The sequence below is a fragment of the Enhydra lutris genome, unplaced genomic scaffold (assembly GCF_002288905.1).
Source record: "Enhydra lutris kenyoni isolate GAN:26980312 unplaced genomic scaffold, ASM228890v2 scaffoldscaffold2, whole genome shotgun sequence".
Lineage (NCBI taxonomy): Eukaryota > Metazoa > Chordata > Mammalia > Carnivora > Mustelidae > Enhydra > Enhydra lutris.
The window spans coordinates 6948675-6954674 of record NW_019154086.1 but is presented as its reverse complement, the minus strand read 5'-3'; positions in this window follow the sequence as shown (position 1 = coordinate 6954674).

Sequence of the window (6000 nt, the reverse complement as noted above, 5' to 3'; positions counted from 1 at the left end):
GCTCAGTCAGTAGAGCATGCAACCCTCAATCTCCAGGTTGAGTTCAAGATGCCTGTTGGGCTTACTTAAAAAAACCCAACAAAACAAAACTATCAAATGAGGAAACTAAAATTTATAATGTTGATTTAATATAAGGAATGATATGTTGCTAAAACCAAATTGCCCTGCACAACATGTTTTACTGATTGCAAGAGCACAGACGTATTTAACCACATGCCTTGTGATGACTCAATTCTCCTACTAACCTCTGTTTGTGCAGTATACCACAATATAGTCTGGCTATAACTTGGTGTGACCACATTATTTATTTTTAAAGTTCCTCTTTGTTTTTTTTTTTTCTCATAAGTCTGCAACAATTCACTTAGTCCTATTTGCTAATCACATATACAAACATAGGCAATGAAATGCATTCCCAGAATAACTATAAAGGGTTAATAAATTTATAAAGATATTCTGCCTTACTAGTAACCCAATACAAATTAAAATAAGAGGCCATTTCCTCTATCAAATTGGGAAAGCTTTTTTTATTTTTTATTTTTTAAAGATTTTATTTGACAGAGATCACAAGTAGGCAGAGAGGCAGGCAGAGAGAGAGGAGGAAGCAGGCTCCCCGCTGAGTAGAGAGCCCAATGTGGGGCTCGTTCCCAGGACCCTAGGACCACGACCTGAGCCGAAGGCAGAGGCTTTAACCCACTGAGCCACCCAGGCACCCCAGAAAACTTTTTTTAAAAGATAAAATAAATGCTGATGGGTAGGTATGATGGGCACCCTTGAGCACTTCTGTTGAGAACGAAAACTGGCCCGACCTTTCTGGAAAGCAATTGGCAAAGGTATTCACAGGCTGAGGAGCTTTCAAAGCCTTTGAGTCAGTAATTTCACTTGTAGGTTTGTGTCCTAAGGAAATAATTTTTAAATGTGGGCAAAGATCTCTGTACAAGGATGTCAGTGTTCTTGAAAAGTGAAAAGATAGGCAACCCCCAAATGTCCAGAAATAGAGAAACAAACTATATTATCAACAATTATGTAGCCATTACAAATAACATTTGTGACGAATTTTACTAACAGTGGATAGTGCTCAAGATATAACGCTGAAGAGGGTGGTGGGGTTATGGACACTGGGGAGGGTATGTGCTATGGTGAGTGCTGTGAAGTGTGTAAACCTGGTGATTCACAGACCTGTACCCCTGGGGCTAATAATACATTATATGTTTATACAAAAATTTAAAAATATATAAAAAAAGAAAAAATATAACACTGAACAAAAAAACCAAAAACAAAACCAGTATATAGAATATGTCAAAAAATGTAAACATGTGAAGAAAAAGACTCAATGAAGATAAGCCAAAATGGTGAGGGCTGTTTCCTGAAATATGAGTAATTTATACTTTTTATTTTTCCTGAATTTTCCAAGCTTCATATAATAAGCATACAATATTTCCATTTTTTAATTAATGCAAAGTCTTATAAAAGATAGCATGTCAGGTTAGACTGTCCTAAAATAATTCTTATTGTGAGTTGTAATCACTTTCCTACAACATCCAGCAAGGGTCCTAGACTTATTTCCTTGAGTTTCACAGAATATGTCTATAACTGCTGTATAGATAATTTAAAAAGGTCAGTGAGCAACCTTCCTCCACCTCCTCTCATCATAACCCAGCCTCCCATTTCTGCCAATTTCCTTTCTGCCTAACACTTTTAACAGTTCCTTGTTAGACACAGTTTCTGATCTCACCAGCCTGCTTACTCTGTTCAGCTGGGCTCCTGTTTAACAGTTTTCCTCTAAAAATGTGATACTGAGAACTGAAGGCAGGTCTTCAGACTTCCAAAGCACAGCTATAGTCATGCCATTCCTCTGCTTAAGAAATTCCAGAGCCTCTTACCAGAAGAGCAGACGCCCCCAGCTTGGCATTCAATGTCCTCCTGGATCTGGTCCCAGTCCTATTGTACCTTTAACACATTTTACGCCGTGCTTTCAAACTCTGGGTTGCTATGCATTAGTGAGTCATAAAATCAATTTAGCAAGCAGCATTAAAAAAAAAAAGAAAAAAATATAAAATGCCATGTTGCATTGCATATAATAAAGGCAATTACTGACTAGGATTTACACACAAACATATACACATGCAGTGTGTGTATATGTATATATATGTGTGTGTGCATATATATAAATATTATAAAAATATAAAAATTGTAATATATATTATATATGTAATACTATGTATGTATATTGTTAGCCTGAAAAACAAAAGTTATTTAACCAGCAAAAATGGGTCTATTAGGAAATAACTAAGAATTGTAATTTCAGACAAAGAAGTTATGGTAAAACTATAGACAAGTCCAACAAACCCAAGGAACTTATTTGATGGAAAAGAAAGAGGAAGTTGGGAGGGATTATTTTGAAGGAAAGTCCATTGTTGAAAAGCAGGAGTTCAGGTTTTTCATTGGATCAGTTGCAGGGGTAGTCGATTTCTTGTAGGAAATACAATTTAGTCTTTCCCTGTTGGGTCCTGTAATTGATGATTCTCTCCTGTTGAATAATGTTCTCTTTGTATCTGTATGTAATGGACAATTCATCCATAGTACTTGTAGTATTTGACTCCCCCTTCCAACCTCCCCTTTTAGTCTCCTGCCTTCAATTTAGTGATTTCCTTTTTTTTTTTTTTTTTTTTTTTTTTTTTTTGAGAGAGAGAGAGAGAGAGAGAGAGAGCAAGCAAGAGCAGGGTTGGGGGAGGAGGGAGGAGGGGCAAAGGGAGAGGGAGAGAGAGAATCTTAAGCAGCCTTCTTGAGTATGTGGGGCTCAGTCTCATTACCTTGAAATCCTGACCTGAGCAGAAATCAAGAGTCAAACGCTTAACCGTCTGAGCCACCCAGTCGCCCCTAGTGAAGTTTCCCCTTAATAATTTTCACTGTATATAGTGTGTGTATGACTATATATATAGTCATAGGTGAAATATATTTCTTACTATAATGATCAAAAAAGCTTGAAAGCCACTGCCCACGCCACAGCCACATCAAGCAGCAGCCAGTCCCCGATCTTGATCTGTACTGTCTTTGATCCCATTGTTCCCTCAGCCAGGCGTTCTCCCTGTTCTATGTCTACTGAAGTTCTCTGGGGGCCCTAATAAGATACCACCTCCTCCCTGAAGTGTTCCATCATTTTTCTTCATCTGTGATCTTAAAGTGATGGTCTCCTACCTTTCTAATAGCCCTCAAAACAGCCCGCCTTGCACTGTAACTATGTCTATGTGACAAAGGGCGCCTGGGCAGGGCTGTGTCTTACTCACTTCTGGGTCCTCTGAAGGCCCAGAAGTATAGTGAGACTAGCTGATGTGCAAAAAATGTCTGTCCAGGTGAATCTTTTCTAAATCGCCTTCCAGGAGCATCGTCTGTTTTTCCTTTATTCATTTGCTTCACTAAGGACCCAGCAGACATAAAATCTACGTCTTGGGCCTAGTGTCATCTACAGTGGTGGCTCTAAAATCCAGTCTGTGCTGAAAGCTTACATCTTTCTTCAGGAGGAATGAGAGAAATAAACATACATTTTTATCGCTTTAAAAGATATCTCCTTTATTCAAGAGTGTGTCTCTCGTATATTTTTGATGTTAAAATGTATTTTTTGTGGACCAGGGTTGATAAGTTAGAAAATAATAGTCGGTTTTTAGTGTGTATTTATTGTCCTTACTTGGCAAAATAAAAAGCTGGGAATTCTGTTTGTCTTTAAAAAGATTTAGTAAAAATTTAGTGGTTTCAAATTCCCAGATCTGGGAGTCAGCTGTCATATCTGGGCTGGCTGAAGGTAGGTTCACTTTCTTAAAGATCAGATGGAAAAAAAAAAAAAAATCAGATGAATTCATTGACATAGGACTGGCGGAGAGTTTCTCTTCCCATCTCAAAGACTGCTGTTTATTCGTCTGTGCTTCCCTCCCATTTCCATTCTCCTTTTCCCCAACACGTTAATCCCCCATCAAATCCCTGGTTTAAGACATTGTATCTCTGGCCCTTTAAATAGGGGCGTGGTACAGAGGGGCGGACCAGAGTGCGGGGAGGAAAGCGGAAGTGTGGACCTCAGTGGTATATACAGCGCGTGCGTGAGGCTACAGCAGGGGGTGGGATCATACGGGCCAGGGGTCCTGGGCTGGAATGGCCACAAGCGCAGGTAACGAATCTCCCGGGAGCAGGTCAACGGGGTGAGAACAGTAGTGAGCAGATGTCCCCGGGGCGGAAGGAGGACGCGCTCCGCGTTCCTGAGCCTCGGCTCTTTTCCCCGTGCCGCAGCGCGGCCTTGGAGTGGCTGACGGAGCAGCCCCAGGCGGACTAACTGGACCTGGGCTCACGGGCCGGTTGGGGTTTACTGTGGGGTGGAGAGGTGTGTCCTGCGTTTGGCCTGCAGTTGGGTCAGGCGGTTTCCACTTGTTCGTAACGAATGTAGGGCTGAGGACAGGTGCACACGCTTTCCCTGATTGTGCGACTAGGAGGCGGGTGATCACTGTACTCCCCAGGATGGAACAGGTGTGCAATCCGCTTTTCGGGCCTGGCGCACAGGTGTGGGCTCGTCCTTCCCTCAGAGATAGGGATGAGTGTGCTCCCCAAGTGTGAGGCCGAGGCCTGAGTGAGGTGTCCACCTCTTAGGATTGGTGCACACCCTGTGAAGCTGGTTCCAGTTTGTCTCTGCCTGCAAGGTATGCTCCAGAGTGAGCAGAAGGAGAACAGGTGGGTCTCTAAAGTTAGAGGCCACTCCTGTGTCCTGGTTGGTTGTCCAAGTGTGGTACCTGGGAAAAGAGGGACACAGCTACCTAAAGTGTTTGGGTGTGTTTCAGAGAGAGGTTAGGGTGGGATGAAGTAGGGCCAGCCAGGGAGGTTCCATGGCCTTGGGTTATTAGGATCAGCTGGGAGCTTTCTTCAACTAAGCATGCCTCCTCCATAACCTCCTGATATTAGACTCATATAGAATGGACCAGAAGGCTTGAGTCCTCTGCATGCCCATCCTCTACCACACTCCCTCCTCGCCCCCCCCCCCCAAAGGAAACATAAGCGGAACAATCATGGTTGTTGACTTACATCTCCGGTGTGTGTGTGTTTGAAGTCTAATACAAATGGGGATGGAGAATCTACCTATGTTTGTGTAAGACATGGGTTTGCTTATGGTTAAATTTAAGCAGAGAGTAAATTCTGAATCCTCTGCTATAGCTGACCTGTTCCTTAAGAAAGCAGAGTAAAGATAAGTGTGTGTGGGGGGGAATTCTGGTTGAATTCTTGGCTATATATGTAAAAAAGACATAGTTACATGTGAAAAAATTCTTTTCAGAGCTCTAAGATAATAGTGTGTTGATTATTCTTCATTTTCTTTGTATCTGGACCAACATCAGCGGTTGGATGTTTTTTGTCTTCAAGATATTGAGGCATTGTGGCACTTATAAAAAAAAATTTTTTTTTTTCAGTGTTCCAAGAGTCATTATTTATGCACCACACCCAGTGGCACTTTTTAGCTATATCTCTTTCATGAAGATCTCAACCATTTCATACCATATGTCAGTTATATATGTGAATGAAAAGTGAGATGTTTTACACTTAGGGAAGTATGTTTAACTTTCGATCTGTTTATCGTTGTCACAGAGGTTAGATTGCCTCTTGAGCCACAGCTTCAGGTGTAATCTGTATGTATTTGTAAAATCAGACTGTTCTAGTCGTAACTGAATCTTGAATTAATGTTTGAATGATCTTCATTCTATCAGCCCCTGTGTTAACATCTTCCCAGAATAAAGAGAAAACGCCTACCTTCAGTAGTTACAAATTCCAGGGAAGGACAATGATTGGCCACGTGGATACAGGACTGTCATGTGCTTACTCTTCTGGCTAGGAAGATAGGGTATTTGATTGGTAGCATCACTAAAATTACTTGTTTGGAGTGGGGGAGAAGCAGTTTTCCAAAGGAAAGATAGTGAAGGGATGTTCTGACTGTAATCAAATTTGTTTTTCCTCTGCAGTTCAGTGAGAAGTTTC